Consider the following 16336-nt stretch of genomic DNA (forward strand, 5'->3'; position numbering starts at 1 on the left):
GGATTCAGACACAAAAAACACACATAGATGCTTGTATTGTCTTCTACAGAGTTCACAGCCACAGTGTTTTAAAGTGTGAAATTTCTCTCAGAGTTCAATTATAAGCACAACGTATGAAGCCTTAATGAAAGCTAGTTCCTTCCCTGAAGGAGCGTAGGTGTATTCCATGTATTCCAAACATACAGTAGTACATGTACACATCTGTTTGGCATCTGCAGAATGTTAGCCACTGTTAGGTACAAGCTGAAGGCCGAGCAATGTTGTGTGACTGCTATAGCTATGTTCACTGAACTTTGTGTCACTCTACAACCATGTCAAACTTTTATTCCTGAAAGTATTTGTGAATAGTGGAGCTATTTGTCCCATTACCGACAGAATGTCCCAACAACTGCCTAAAAAAGGACGGTCCTCACAGAGCCATCTTACGGTGATCCGCCCACCGATCACACAACCTAAACAGAGCAGTCCATAGCTTTGGTCAACACACAGGTTGCTCTTCATAGTATGTCAAAAGAAATGATTTCACATACTGTTTAGTTCCCAATGAACTGTGTTTATTTTGGAGCTCACCTGAAGAAAGTCTCGATTAAGGTGCATCAGTTTGGCCTGTGCAAGCCACAACTGAGGCTTCAAGGGTGTGATTGGAAAATCAATGGTGAGAACACTAAGCAACTTGTCGGAATATGTGGGAAGAAAGGCTCCTATTGATAAAACAACCACTGGTGATAGAGAACCGACTTATTGAGGAACAAACCATCCTGAGGCAGATGAGCCCGGAGTTATCTCCAGAGTTCTAGAGTTCATGTCCGACAAGATCGATCAGGATTTGCTGCTGTTGAGAGCATCTACGTGTGGAAAAATGTAATGACGTCCCATAGTCGGCCAAGCCGGACTCTCCGACTGGTGTCCACATGGAGAACGTGAATCATCTATACTGCGGCGACCATACGTTTTGATGCTAACGTGACTGAACCACGTTGGTGACCCCTAATACACATCCAGCAGCTAATGAAAGCCTATTGAGCATTAAGAGTGGATCGCAAATGAGTGTCTTAGGCTCTGAAATGGGTTTTAAAGACTGTGACAGCAAATGACTGAAAGGCAGAGATGTTGAATGCACAAGCTGTGAGCCTGATAAGATAAGAGCCTGATACAAAATAAGTGTGACATCATTTAGTTCTATATCCTATTGAACTGCAATAAAAGTACATTTAAATTTATTTTGCTGCCAGATTGTTTGGTACGTACTGTAAAATAACATTCTCATGTCATGAACTGACAATGAACCGAGATATCAGACAAAATAAAAGCTGCTTTTCAACTCTTAAAAGGAGTGGTGCTACAGTCCGCCGCCTAGAAAAGAGCACTATTGTGACAGAACGATATGATGGATGAGCAGCACGAAGTCTGTGTTCCATCTGATTCCCATCAGCATCAATCAGGCAAATGTAAACAAGCTGGCCCAATCAGGGTGAGTTATGAGAACTACATTGCAGACATGCTGGGGCTCCAGTATCGGTCCGACTGCAGAAGGCAAAAAGTCACCTCAGGTCGATGACACTCAGCCTGTAAAGCAGGGCTTCCCGTAAAATCAATGATGTTCAGTAGGAGCTATCAGTCTGCGGAGCAGAAATAGCCGTGGCGGTGTTGAGTCTGAGGCGGGGAGGAACACTGCCGGGTGTTTACACCAGACTGTGTACGAGGGGGGGGGGAGTCGCTGGCATGCCTGGGAATATATTTGGAGTAGATAGCGCCACTGGAAAACAACTTGTGTTATGATAAGGCCAGAGCCAACAGAGAAGTTTGAGGTGCTGAAACAGTCGTGGCCAGTTGATTTCTGTTGCTGGTTCTGATGTAGGAAGCAATTCTGAAATATACGTAAGACTGAAGTGGCATTGTATTGCAGAAATGTGTACGCTTAAGACACACCATATTCCATTTGTCCGGCTTGATGTATGACAAATGAAAAGCCAGCAGTCGAGTGAATAGTGAATAGAGACTGAAGTGGTGGAGGAAATTAAACGCTCATTTAAAAGAATAACTGCGTCTCAACTGAACTCAGGACTAAATAACTTCATAGTATAATTCAGAATGCAGTGAGGAAAACAATTTGCTCCACCTCCAGACATTTTGACACTTGTTGGAGAGACTGTTTCATAACATGGTTAATGCCTGGATTGTGAGCACGTGGCTGCAAAGCTCTGTCGCGATAAACACACTTTTTGAGTGAACTACACTTAAAGGTACTTTTCAAGTAAAAGTAAAGCAAAAACACAGAAGCATTTCCAGCCTCGTTCTGTGAGCATCTCATGGCCTATCAGTCAAAGTTGGCTGGAGTGGCAATGAATAGTGTATTTTTGGACCTATGCAAATGCTGTTGCCTTCGCTAAATGGATGAGTCTGTGCTCTGTATCTCATTAGAGCAGCCAAAGGTCATTTGCACAATACATTTATTTCGCTAATTTTTCACTTCATAACAGAAATATTTGCCAGAGAATAAATATCAGGGAAATTATGGTCTTGAAAGTTTCCTGCAGGCTAACCAGCGCATGCACCCAGATAGCGTTCACAGATAAAGCGCCAGATATCTGTAAAAGTGAGGGATTGATTCCGGCTCTGACGGAAATGTCTCTCAGAAACTAATTCGATTAGCTGGATACCGTTTTAGATATGGATATTAAAACGGTACGCGTGACACCTCCTTTACCACGCGGTGTTGACTTTCCCACTGTAGAAATATCGAGTTAACTGTACATGCTGCGCGATGGCGGGGGAAGAGAGAAGGGGCGACGGAGGGGCAGAGAAATGTGGAGCCCGGCACAGCCAGAGGAAAACAAGTGAGGAAATGACACATGTCTGAATGTGCTGATCAGATGCTTAAACACAAGAGAAAAATGTGTCCCTTCTTTTTGCAGGAATCAGGGAAATGAGTTCTGCTAAAAACGGCTTTCTTGTCTAGCAGTGTTGTAACTATCGAATTAGAGACGGTTAAATGAACTGTTTGTACCAGCAGATGTTTCAGAACCAGAAGAAACACATTAAATACCTTCTGACATTTTGCTACAAACAAGCGCATATTTGAGCATGCACACAACCCAATGAAGAATTTATGAAGGTGTTAAATGATCAATACCATTGAAATATTAAACTGCATGAAGCCACAGTATTGATTAGCAGTCCGATAATAAAACGGTTCATTTTTCGTCACTGGCGGGTTGAATGTAAATATTTGTACGTGCCGTGCGTCCGCGCAGAGACAGCTAAAATCTAGCGCCAAACACCAAAATGACATTGTATTTCCACACCAGAGAAATTCCTCCATCAGTCTCAACACAGAATGGTGCGAATAGCATACACTTATTGTGGGGCTCAAAAGTATGGCGCGGGCAAATGTGACTCCTCACCAAAAACAACATGACAGCAGATTCACTTTGGTAAAGCTGCTCATTCATTCATTCATTTTCTTATGACTATTCCATAGCTAGGTCACGGGGGACTAGGGCCTATCCCAGCTAGCGGGGGTAGTGACGGGGAACACCATGAAAACACTCTCTTTCTGAAGAAAACAGAACGCCATATTAGATCTGTTGTATTAGGATAAAAACAACCAAAAACTGCAAGACGTCATGCAAATCCAAAGGGAGTCTTCACAGGACAGTAGTGACATCTGTCATGATTCATGTTTTAGAGGTTCTGACACAAGACCAAGAAGCCGGAGTTAAAGATGTTCGGGTGAATTGGAGGTAAAAGGAAATGAAGATGACAACCAATGAGGTTCATGGAGATGAAGACGTGGGGCGTTAAGTATTTGGAATCAATGCAGTGTAACGGTCAGAGAGTAAAAAAAGGTAGGCAGGCAAGGTGTAAGGGTCAGAGATCGGTGAGGGCACTGTGCTCCCTATAGCACAATAGTGACACCTGACATGACGCGTGGTTTAGAGACGGTAACTCTGACATAAAGCAGAGTTAGAAGCAGGGTTTAGATTAAAATCATCTGACTATGGAGGACAAGACAAGAGGGACAGCTCTCGTGGAGAGGTCTGGAGAGTTAGGGAGGCCATACCCATCTGGTTTGGAGAGGAGAGAAAATGTTGGACGGAGAATGGTACCCAGGGAAAGGACAGGAAGAATGTAAAGAAGAGCTGGAGGTGTCAAAAAGTCCACTTGGTGCAAGGTTACTCATTCAGTTCCATTCACAACAAGGAGAAATGTAGTAAACAACTGTTTTTTGACTTCAATGTCCAGCTAAAAAAAATTGACTTAGATCTTTTGACACCAAAAGACTAAAACAATATTGATGCTCTACAATTACAAGGACACACTGAAAACAAACTGTTGTAAACTGTCATGCATTCCTTGTGCAAGTCAGAAGAAACTGTCAACATGGAGGGGAAAAAAGGAAAACAATGTGCTGGGTGTAATACGTGGTGCCCCGGAGGGCATTTCTGAAAGACACCTCATACTTGACTCTGAAGTGTGTTTCATACATCAAACAGCATTTTTGTTGGTACACTGAGCACCTGCGAATCTACCAGCATTGAGAAGACCCTTATCTGGAGGAAAGAAAACACTTAGGTTTGGCAGAAATAAACAGATTGAGTGAAACAAAAGACTGCAGAAGTCAAACTTGGAACACTGTTTTGAACACAGACCTCCAGGGAGACCTGTCTGACATCAGGGAAAGCTACTGCTTCAACTTTCCTCATTCAAAATAATGAGATAAGCAGATGAAGTCAAGGTTAGGGTTGCACAGCTCAATATCAGAATCATAAGGTGCCGGCGGCACATATGGGTCATTGTGACAAACCTCAAAACCTCAACGTCAGGACAATAATATTTCAAAAGGTACGACAAGTGAAAGGACACTTTCATCATACACAACCATCTAATTTCATAACAGAGATGAGTGTGATGATTCTTTTTACATGGATGTGAGATGAAGCTGAGAGTTGAATCACCATTCCTCTGCAGTGGTCTCAGGACTGTACTAGTAGTTATTAACTTCTAACACTGAACTTAACTCAACAGCAGACAGATTTCAGGATGACCTCTGACCTCTGTGTCCAACAGCTGCATTTCTGAACAGTTGCTGGACTACTGAAGGATTGTAAAAACATCAGCGCAGTTGTTTTTGTGATCATGTTATTGTGAAATAAAGTGCTACTGCTCTGAAGAAATCTTTTTTACTGAGGTGTTTGTTGATGGGGAAGCCATGCAAAGACACCGCCACGTTGCTGCTGCCATCCAATGGCTGCGTGCTCTGGAGCACCTGAGAGATATAAATCATCTCTCTGTGCTGAACCTGGGAAGTAAGGCATTAAGCATGACAAGGGCTGTCAAATTTCAGATCGCACCGACCACAAGATAAAGTTGAACGGCTGTGGAACAGACCCAAAACCAAGAAGAAGCCTACCGGGGCTCTTATCTTCAGCTTTCCAACTCTGCATGACATGGCTACCACATCTGCGGCCCAGCTGGGCAGCCTGCTGAGCACCGCGCCGCTGAGGGTGGGTAGAGGAACATGAGAGCTCTCACAGCCCCCGAGTGTTTCCAAATATTGTTCACACAAATGTGTCCACACGTATTTAAAAAGCTCCATTATTTTTCTAAAAACAAGAGGGTGAGCTTTACTTGTAGTTTGAAAGTAAAGGATCCCGAGGTGAGGAGATAAAAACAGACATGTTTGTCTGAACATACTTCACGTATGTGTGTGAGTGGAATTTCAGTCACGTGCTACTGGGGGCTGAAGGTCAAACTCTGCAAGCGATCCTTCACATTCCTCCGCACATATCTTAAGTGCATGTGTATTTGTACCTTTATGGAGGTTTTAAATGGAGACGCGCAATCATAAATCTGAATAACCAATACAATTCAGGTGGGTTGATAAATGCATGACACTCTTTTAATATGGCGATGAAAAGGTTCTAAAAAAGAAAACTGGTCATCCACAATAAGAGTGTTTTTCCTCTCCAAATGGAAAAGTTCATATTTACCTAGACGAAAATGAAGATGGAAGTGATCCTCATTCATCTGCACTTAAAGTGAAAAAATGTTCAGCTAGATTTTATTTTAGTTTAGTTTCATCCCAGTGAATACACTCTCAAAACATTTGGTCTGTGGAATAGGTTTTTACAGAATGCTCACTGCTACTGTAATACAGCTGTGCAGCCAGATGTAAACACAAGAGTTGACTTTTGGGCTTAAATGACTGCATGATTATAACCATGTGACTAGGTCAGGAGCCACCAGCAAACAAGCTGGAAGCAAGGACCTGGTGAGCCAATGCAAATCCTGTGAAAATACACCGTGGAGTACATTGTTACGTCCCAAGAACAATACCTGCTACAAGTGATCTCCCAGACGGAGACAGCAACTGGACCTACTGTGTATCACCTCCAAACCCTATTCACTGGACCAAAGAAAGGCACTTGCTTCCTTCTTCTGCTGAGTGAGAAGCCTCATGATGAAGACCAGAATTAAAGCAAGGCCAAAGCACTTGAACGAGAGTTCAAGTTGAGAGTCACATGACAAGTGGGGCAGCTTAATTTACTTCAGTTAAGTGTTGAGCGGCGTGAAACTTATGTTGGGGTTTGCTCCGGAACATTTGGTGAGGCTAACTGGACTTCTTTCTACTCGCAACATCAGAACCATGACGGTGAAAAACACATGACACCACTAGAGTTTTGTCCCTCTGAATCCATAGTAACCGTGACGTGGACGATAACACCCCGATCCCATCTTTAACAGATGCCCCAATGTTTGAGCTGTGACAAGGGGGAGTGATCGGGGCCGTGTAAAATGAGAGGATGACTAATTGGTTCATAACCTGTAATTGGGCCAATGTAATTGGAGTGGACTCACAGATGCCAGGTGCTTTTTCAGAAGCTGGGCCAGCGGTTTGCCCTTTGACTGGCTATCAGGGTGAGTGTGTGTGTGTGTTTAAATGTGTGTGTGTGCGGGGAGGAGGTGAACGGGCAGGATTAAACATGTGTGCACGGGTGGTGGGGAGGGGACTTGTGAGGTGTGGAGTGTGCCCAGTAGGTCACTGAAACCGCAGGAGAAGCTCACGAACTGAAACCTGCCGCCATCTCAGCCACGCCCAGAGCAAACGCTGCTGTATAGTTGCACACAGACGTAAAGTTTCCGCCCACTGGAATTTAAATCCAGCGTTGGGAGGGAGAAATCTGCAGCTCGACACATTTTCAGGCTTCACATGGCGGGTCAATGTGATCAATGTTTTCAGGGCCCGTCCGTTCAATACCTGGCGAATTCAATCAATGTTATAGGAGCTCTCTGGTAATTGGGGCAGAGACGCAGCCAAGTCGAATGTTTTGTGAAAAAATATGTTTCGCGCTCCCTTATTAAAGGTGCCATGAGCTTGACTAGCATATGTGTGGCTGAAAGACAAAACACCGAGTCTGAGGGGGCAACATCTGTTTTCCTGCCCATCATTGGGTGATTCCCAGTCATTAGCCACAACACCTTCTGTTGTGACGCCGAGGTCCTGTTGTCCCGTCCTGTTCCTAACCTGCTCTGACAGTTAGACACACGTCGCACGGCGTTGTTTATGATCACAACCTTGTATCGTAAGAACCCGACCATGCACTACAAAGTACCAAACCGTGCATTTCTAACATTAGCGTCATGGCCATTTATTAAATGAGAACTGCTCGATCACAATGAGTAAGTGCTTGGCACCGATAGTCTGATCGAAAAGTATTGATTTGCCACCTTTTGGGTGTAATTTGGTGAAGATTAATTAGCATTTCCCTTGCTCTGCACATCCTGCAGTGATAATTGATACAACTGGATGTGGGAAAGGCCCAAGGGCTGGAGAGAGCTGGTCCATATCAAGCCCCAACGCATGAGACCCCGGCCATCCCCCCGCCGATAAATAACCCAGGCTGACACCGGAGGAGGGAAAAGCATGGAGCACTTTAGCGCTGTAGTCAGGCCACTGGCTGAGCAGGTCAAGACCCCCCTATTAAGGAGCAGGTCAAAGCCACATAACTCTTTACCTAAGGTGAGGGTCAGTGTGATGCTCTGTCCTGCTGGGGTCAAGAAGAGGTCTCTGGCCGCTGAGGTTCATGGCAATACAATAAAGTAATCAATCCGGCCGCTGGGCGCTGGTCAATAATGTACTTCCCGGCTGCACGGGGTCACCACCTGTTCTATGTCCTCTCCTTGGGCTGACATGGACTTCAGCCCGTCGAAAAATGGCACAGACAGGATCTTTAAAATGGCCTGCCACAATACAGACATTCCTATAGATTTCAGAAAAAACTCTTCACAATATACTTATCTAACAGTTCACATGGCAACACATGACTGTTTCAGCACACCTACATTCCGTGCTGGTGACAGAAACAACAACATTTCTGTCACTCATATTATCAGCCTGAATAAATCCTCTCAGGTTCCAGTGACAGAAGAGTTCGCTCCTCCCTGCTCTCTTCCCTTTTTCCCCCCCTTTGTGGTTGCCTTGAAAAAAAAGAAGCAGACAGCATCCTCGGCGGCTGCCAGGATGAGGCAGCAGTTAATTCTTGGCTGCCCTCCCTCACTGCTTAAAGGTAGGTATAGAGTTTCCAACAGCTCCAGCTGGCTCTTCTCACTCGACCTCTCAGCACTGGGGCAGAGTTCCAAGCAGGTGAGCTAACCTCTACACCTGACCCTCGTCGCCGTCACCAATCCAACTCCGGCGCCACCAAACACTGCAGAATCCGCTACAGTTACCCAGCCTTGTAAAAGTTTCAGTCGGCCCAACTGTTACACCGTTTCTTGGCAGACAGTCGCCGCCGCCTGCCTCGCTGAGACACATTAAACTTCAATGATAACGATTGAAACCGAATCTAACAAGCTAAGGAAACAGGGCAGGTGCATAGATCAAAGCGCATCTCACATTTACGGTGATAAAAATGCAGTAAATTCGTGTTCAATGCTGATGCCTCGGCAAAAGCACGTTTTCCGGCTGGTAATTTGACACGTTTTACATCCTCGGTGCCTTCCGTGCGACTCCTCTTAGCGTACGACACCGCTGCCAACAACATGACACGTCAGGAGGCGGCACAATCTACATGCTATTTGCATACATCTGCTTTATTTTATTGATTGCTCCTCTTTGGTTAAAATTCAGGGAGCACAATTAATGGCCGCCCCCCTGTTGCCGCACCCCAGGGACGGCTCATTCCATGGCATGCCAGCAGGACTGCGGCGGAGGGCACCAGTGGCCTTGTCATGCTGGGCAGCGGGCCAGGACCATCCCCGGCCTCCGGCTGTCCTTGCTATCAGACGGCTCCTCTAACAAGGAGAGCCCTTCCTGGGTCGCCTTAACTAAAAGGACAATTATCTCCAGAACAATGACTCTTTTCACAGGGGCTGTGTTGTCATTAATGCAGAGGATCTGGTTGCGGCAGCCAGCTTAAGCTAATTAAGGAATGCTATCTCTGGACGCTCGTGGCTTCTTAATTAAGCCGTTTTCATTTCAAAATAGAGACAAACACCTCTTTGGACAGGGGTTGGAGCTATTGATGTGTGGAGGTATCACCACGTGAGTACGGAGCTGCGCCGCACCGCACCACGGTAAAGGAACGGCGGCTCTGGTTTGTTAGCGACAGGTCCATGTGCTAATGTGACGCCAGCATTTCACATGCATTCTCATTCATAAGTTCTCACATAACTTCAAAGTAAGAGCAAAACAATTGCTCCTCGTCTGGTCTTCATCTTTGCCAGGGCTAAGACTGACTTGCATTTAGGCCTGATGCTATGCTAAATGCTAAATGGTGTTGCTCTAAGAAACACCCTGCTTTTCCTCCTCTACTGCATGGACACGCAATCTCTTATGTCCTGAAAATGTGAATATTATACTGTATTCCGACCTGCCCCAGTGAAATGACTTGGATTTTTGGTGGTTTGTATCATAGATAAACATTTGATTCTTAACACTACTTTGGAGCTGTGTTGTTAGGCGAGTTGGCTCCGGTATGACCCATCAGCAGCACCCTCACCCAAGGCTGCCCCACTGCAGGCTGTTCAAACCGGCATGTGAGTTGCACTCTAATGTGTCCTTCCGCTTCGGCCATGGTCAACAGCGGCTTCTCTGCCTTGACAATCTTTCGCTGAGCCTCACCTCTGACTCCAGTTTCTCTCTGTAGCCATATAGTGGAAGGGCCCTCTACAGCCCACCCACAGAAGCTCCTGTTCCTCTGCTTCAACTGCCAAACTGGACAGGTTGGACCAGGTCCAAAGGACCAGAGGAAAATGCCTGGATTTATTGGTACTTCAGATCACCAAGCCACTGAGCTAAATACCGAATCTCCTGCCTCATAAAACATAAAATATTCCAACACAATAAAGGAGCTTTTCATAAAAATAAGGAAGGCCACTTCCTTTTCCACCGTGTGCTTCCTAGCACCTGTGATCAGATTAGTAAGTCCAGCTCCACCATTGTGGCTGCTGTGGAAACATTTGCTTTTCAAAAGGACAACTGACTCTTTGGTCCAATGACATTTCTCATACGAGATGAGTCACCACCCACTCTCTGACAACAGGGTAAACCGAAAGACGGTGGAAACCGTTAAGTATCGCCTGGGTTTAAGCGGTGAACTACCAAAGTATTCTACGTCACATTTAAATTTCTGTTCACAATCCATCAGTGGCGGTTACCTGTTGTCGAAAACAAGCTAGTTTTCAGTTCCTCAGGTGCGTGTGAGGCGGTTTGTGTGCGAGAGAGAGAAAGAGAGAGCAAACTCAGACACACATGAGTGCAGAGATCTGGTTTGGCAAGTCTATATGTCCTAACTTGTTGGGCATTGTTAAGAAGGCTTCAGCTGTTGATTGTGATTCAAATGTAAACACCATCCAAGTTCACGGAGAGGGCAAGTATGCTGGTTTAAAGGTTGATCACACAGTCCCGCACAAAATGTGAAATCCATTATCCGAGCACAAGACTCTTTGACTCGGAAAATATGGCATGGAAGGGAAATGTGCGCGCTCAGGGAAAGAAGGCCGTCTTTACATGCTTATGAACAATGTGCTGTCCTGATTCCAGGAGCCGCCGTGACCCCGCCGTGGCCGCTCCTCGCTTCCACAGCCGTGCGGCTCCGTCCATTTACCCCGCTGTAACCCTATCAACAAGAAAAATGTACTGTTTTAAGTAATTCTTGTTTGTGCTGACCTTAATTGATTGGGTAATCCTGGTTTAACATGCACTAAAGCCAGTGCTTAAGAATCTATTAGAAGGACTAGCAGCTTAAAGAGCTAGGATCTATCTAATGGTGACTGTTAGATCTGCGTTCCAATACCTGGGGGCTGAAGGTGTTTCGTGACCTCCGCACTGAACCAACCTCTGCGTCACAAGACCATTTCAAGATGTATTGTCCGCACTGACTGACTCACTGGTTTCGACAACACGCAGGGTTCACGCTGAGCCAGAACAGTCTTTGAGGAGTAAATCTCTTGGCCGTCATCCATCAATTCTGGTGACACAGTTCTGGTAGTGTTTAAGCCAGATTCACCTGGAGCCACCAGCTCTCCGCGCAGACACCATGCCAAATCTCCCTGTCGATGCGACATGACACACGTCACACCACACAATCATCACGGTGACACCACTGTCATAATCAACACAAATCTCTCGGCGTCAGCACCAGGAGTGGCGGCGTTAGAGATCTGGAAACCCAGGGTGGGAGGGGGAAGGATGAAAAGCAAACACTCGGAGAACAGGTCACGGTGCCGTTGTGTCAATGGAACTGCGATCAGACGGTGAGTGTGAATGTGACTGTGCACACAAAACTGAAGAAGAGGAGGAATCCTGCTCCTCCTTCCGGGTTCACTGCAACCCATGATACGCGAGTAGGCTGGGACTTCTCCTTGCACACACACACACACACACACACACACACACACACACACAAAGAAAAGAAGAGACACGGAATAATCCCCAGCAAGACCTTTGCCCTAATGGGGCCCACTACTGTAATTACAAGGCACAGATTTCAGATCAGACACTTAAGTAGCCGGCTGAGAGTGGCCAGAAAACAAAAAGCTCTGTAATTATCGTCTGCCTCCGCTCTCCCCAGTGCAACTTCAGTTACCTGTCATGCTGCTGTTTTGTCAGGAGTCCGTTGTTTCCTGGATTCTCCCTAATCCATGACTGGAAGCAGCCCTGGCAGTATGCCTGCCTGTGCAAGATGCACATTTCAACTCGCAGAGGCGAGTGACGACATGGCACACAAAGATAGCAGAAACCTGAGTCCACACAGCCCCACCAGCACATGAATGCATTTTTTACAAGAGAATGGAGGAAAAGAAGGAGGGGGAGTGTTCAGTTTGCTCGAGACAAAAGATCCATTGTGCAGTGAAACTTTATATACATATTAGAAACTTGAAACTCATAGACTGTGCAAGCAGGAATCTTGTAACTGTGAACAAGATAAAATGACCCGCCATTCTTTCCTCTTTCCACAGGAAAAGAAAGCCATCAACCCTGCTTTTCGGCAAGTGTCTTGTTCCTCATGATGGACTCCAGTTTTTTGCACTGTCATCTAATATCTGTGATAAGAGAATTGAAGTCTCTAGGCTGTTTTGCGGGCCGTTTGCTCACACATTCCCCGGGTGGAGGGGAGCAGGAGACTGCACTTGTCGACAGAGATTTGTACTCGGCATTCCCTTACCTCTAAGTCGCTGTTCACCCGACTTCTAAGGTGTTCCAGAAGGAATGTTGTGTCCATTCCTGCGCTCATTCTGCTCTGCTGGAATGTGTTCAACCTCGTCTCATGCTGGCTTCTTACTACTCCTCTTTATATACGAATGTCTTTAAGCCACGCACCACTGCACTTGTGATGACATCGATGTACATGCAGAAACCACACTACTGCAACTGTACCACACGAATCAAAGATCCAGCTCCGACACCCCAGCAACAGCATTAAAAAAAAATAAAGTAATGAACCTAAGCAAGTCTGGGTTCGTAATCCAGGGAAAGGTTGTCAATGTGGTGACATCACCAACTATCAGACATGTAATTAACTGGCTGCAGCCTCACAGTCAGGAGGGAAAATACTGAACAGCCAGGCTCTTAATGACAGCCCATCCAACCTGTGATTATTATTCTCAAGGGACAAACACAGGCACGTGTACACTCATCGCATCTGCACTGGAACTGAAGCTGCAGTCTGGATGCAAGAAGAGAATGGCAAGGATATACCTGTCAAGTTGGCGCAAAATTCATGTCAACACGAGTAACATCGACTCAGTTTTTTGGTTGTTTTTTTTATAGAAAATCAAATTATGGGTTGGGAACTTTAATTCTAAGCAAATGTACTGCTCTACAGATAGATGCGCCACTATGTAAAGAGAGAAAAAATTCAAAATAAGTTGTCAGTGCAGCTCATCTAATTTTAAGCGATCACCGCTTTTGAAAAAAAAATATATATATTATCAAAATGAATCACCTACTCATAAACAGGGCAAGTATTAGATGATATACACCAACCTGCATTGCCGTTTTAAATCAATACTCCATTTGTTTAATCCCTAACTCGTTGTTTTGTTTCAATATTCTAGACGAATTGCAGCCTGATTGTAGTTTATTTGTGTTTACAGCCTCAGAACATCGCTTGTGTGAGAAGGATTCATGACTCACTACATAACTAGGATTTCATTGGCGAGAGATAATAACCATTTAAAGATGAAAATCTCAAAAAAGTACTTAGGCATTAGTCTCACAAGTTCTATTCGACACAGATTCACCTAACAGTAGCCATTATTCTTACCAAGTGTTTGTGCCATAAAATATTATGAATGTTTGGACAAAAGACAACTTCCATTTTAACAAGGTCTATTTATATAAACCTGAGGTGAGTGATTCATTGTGGACGAGACCTGGGTTTTGTCAAACTTTTCTTTCCATATAAACAGAAGTTAATATTTTCCACTCATTCACATTAAAGCAACAGCACCTACCAACATATTCAGTTGTTTAAAGGCTTTACAATGCCCTGGTGGAATTCAGAATCCAAAAGGCACTTGGATATCATTTGAGCCTCTAAATGATTTTGCCTGAGGGTGGTGATACTTTGTCTGCGCGCCAGAGTTCTAGCATGGAAAACTTAAAAAGTGCATGAACACCCTGGACTCAGAACTATCGCGCTCTTTTGCATTATGTTAAAGCTCAGCCGCTTTCTTGCCAAACAAAAGGCTACGTGTGTGATGCGTCGCTGCATTTAGAACCGAGGTTTGTTGCAGTGAGAGGATTGAGAAGTTAATTTTAATAGGCACATTGTTTCACCCAAACAACCACTCAACAATCACTCAGCGGTGCTGGCCGCTTGAAGTTTACAACAAGTGTTGTGCTCCAGCTTTTATTTAGAGGTCAATAACGTGACTACACAAAACAAAAGGAGAGGCAGATGCTGTGGGAAGAAAGACAGAGCGGAGTGAAAGATATGAGGGGCACTGATCTGGCCAGGGATTAGTTGAGGGAGAGGTTACAAGTTTCTAAAGTCACATCTGGCCTCCTGCCTGCTCTGTTGTTTACTGCCTCAGGGCTGAAGATCTTGAGCCAACATTAACCACACCTGAGCCATTTCACAGCACACACGCTTCCACAATGACATAACATCGAGTTGCCGGTGCACAGGCTCTTTAAGCCTGCTTATTATTTCGCATGATGCTATTGTTTGGGGTGGTGAGAACTGATTTTTTTCTTTACCTAGGGCTGAAGGAAATGCACGGATGTCATGGTTGCCACTGTCCTCAACTGCTTTAGTCAACAAAACCAAAACCGAAATCTAAGCAGATTTGAAACTGGCATCCGGTATGTGACTATTATATTAGCCAGGAAAACGTAATATTTCACCAGACAGACAGACGCACACACACAGCCAATGTGAGGAGACAAAGAGGAATACAAAGATGCCACCCACCACACACTCTGGAGACAGAGCCATCTCTGTTGAAATCTTCCTTCAATGGAATTTCCCTTAATGACGAGCCAACTAACCCTGAGGAACGTGTCCATTCAGAGACACAAAATGTGGAGACACTAACACATCTGTGCACAGATAACAACACCTGAACAATATGTCATAAATCAGGGATAAACATGTGGTTAACATCGACGACGGGTTCGGCAGCGCTCCCACAAACTTGCGTTGTGTCATGTTCGCATACACATCAAAGGCGATAAAGTTCAAGTCTGGTGGATTAAGATTGAGCCTGCGACCTTCACATTATGAGCAAACCTCTTCAAACGCTTTGCTTCCTTCTGCCACAACAGTATCCAGTTCACTTTGGCCTGACACGGTTACCTCCTTTGCTTGTGGAAGTAATACCAGATTACAGAGCAACTGTTGTTAAATGTTGATATAATGTGTTATTCTTGTTCTTTTTTTCGCCCTGCTTTGTTTGAACAGCTGCTTCTCAAGGGGAAGCCTCCAACTGTACGGCTCAACATTGTGCAGCGCCGACATTAAATTCAATGCAACGTCCACAGCTTAAAAAAAAAACTGCCTGACAAACAGAAATGCTGTACATCCAGGCAGGTATGTCGGGCTAAGAATACCCCAGCCAGTCAAAGACATGTGACACCTTTGACTATGAGAAATGTGTACTTATACAAGAGACACGCAGTCACACAGCAAAAGCAGCGAAAAAGCTAAAATCAAACAGCAATTTTACCTCCGATTTTAGTTTGTTAGGCTCCGTAGTCAGGTAGGGGTTAACTCGAGTGTCTGTAATACAAGTATATAGAGCATGTCTCAACAGGCGCCCCACAACTGCAATACACGGCTCAGGTGTGCATAAAAAACACGAAAAGAATTTACAGCAGCGAAAGAAAAACAAACACCTCAGTGAGGAAGCGTATATGTATATCTTCCCTCAGTCCCAGACGAATAAAACGTCCTTAATTCCACGTGTTCGTTTTCATCACTGCTAAAAAGGTGTAAGGATTATGTGAAACAAAGCGGGAGTTTTCTCGAAATACTCGGCCATCCCTACATTTTGTGTGTGTGTGTGTGTTCGAGTAAGGACTCAGCAGGCTGGAAGCTCTCCCAGGGGCCAGATGCTCTCTGTCAACACTGAGATTCCAGAGAGGAAGCAGGGCTTTACAGCAGCAAGCTGCGCACACAGCCAGGACTAGCAAAGACCAGGAGCCAGCATAGGACAACCTGCTCCGTGTATACACAAACCTCCCTGTCTTTCTGTCTGAGCCAACGGTTCTGCTGTCTGGCTCTGAGCAAGCAAAGTCCTGAGAAACAGAATGAGCAATAGAGTTCTTCTTGCCGTGCTGGGTTCCCCCTATCCACCTGCTGCCGTCAAGAAGTAAATAGCTATT

At 45.1% G+C, this 16336-nt stretch overlaps 1 protein-coding gene across 6 annotated transcripts in view; it reads right to left on the bottom strand.

Moving 5' to 3' along the window:
* The window catches only part of zfhx3b (zinc finger homeobox 3b), a 309986-nt gene that overhangs the window by 77829 nt on the left and 215821 nt on the right, over positions 1-16336 (bottom strand). The window lies entirely within an intron of this gene.

Source organism: Synchiropus splendidus, chromosome 5, assembly GCF_027744825.2.
Source record: "Synchiropus splendidus isolate RoL2022-P1 chromosome 5, RoL_Sspl_1.0, whole genome shotgun sequence".
Lineage (NCBI taxonomy): Eukaryota > Metazoa > Chordata > Actinopteri > Syngnathiformes > Callionymidae > Synchiropus > Synchiropus splendidus.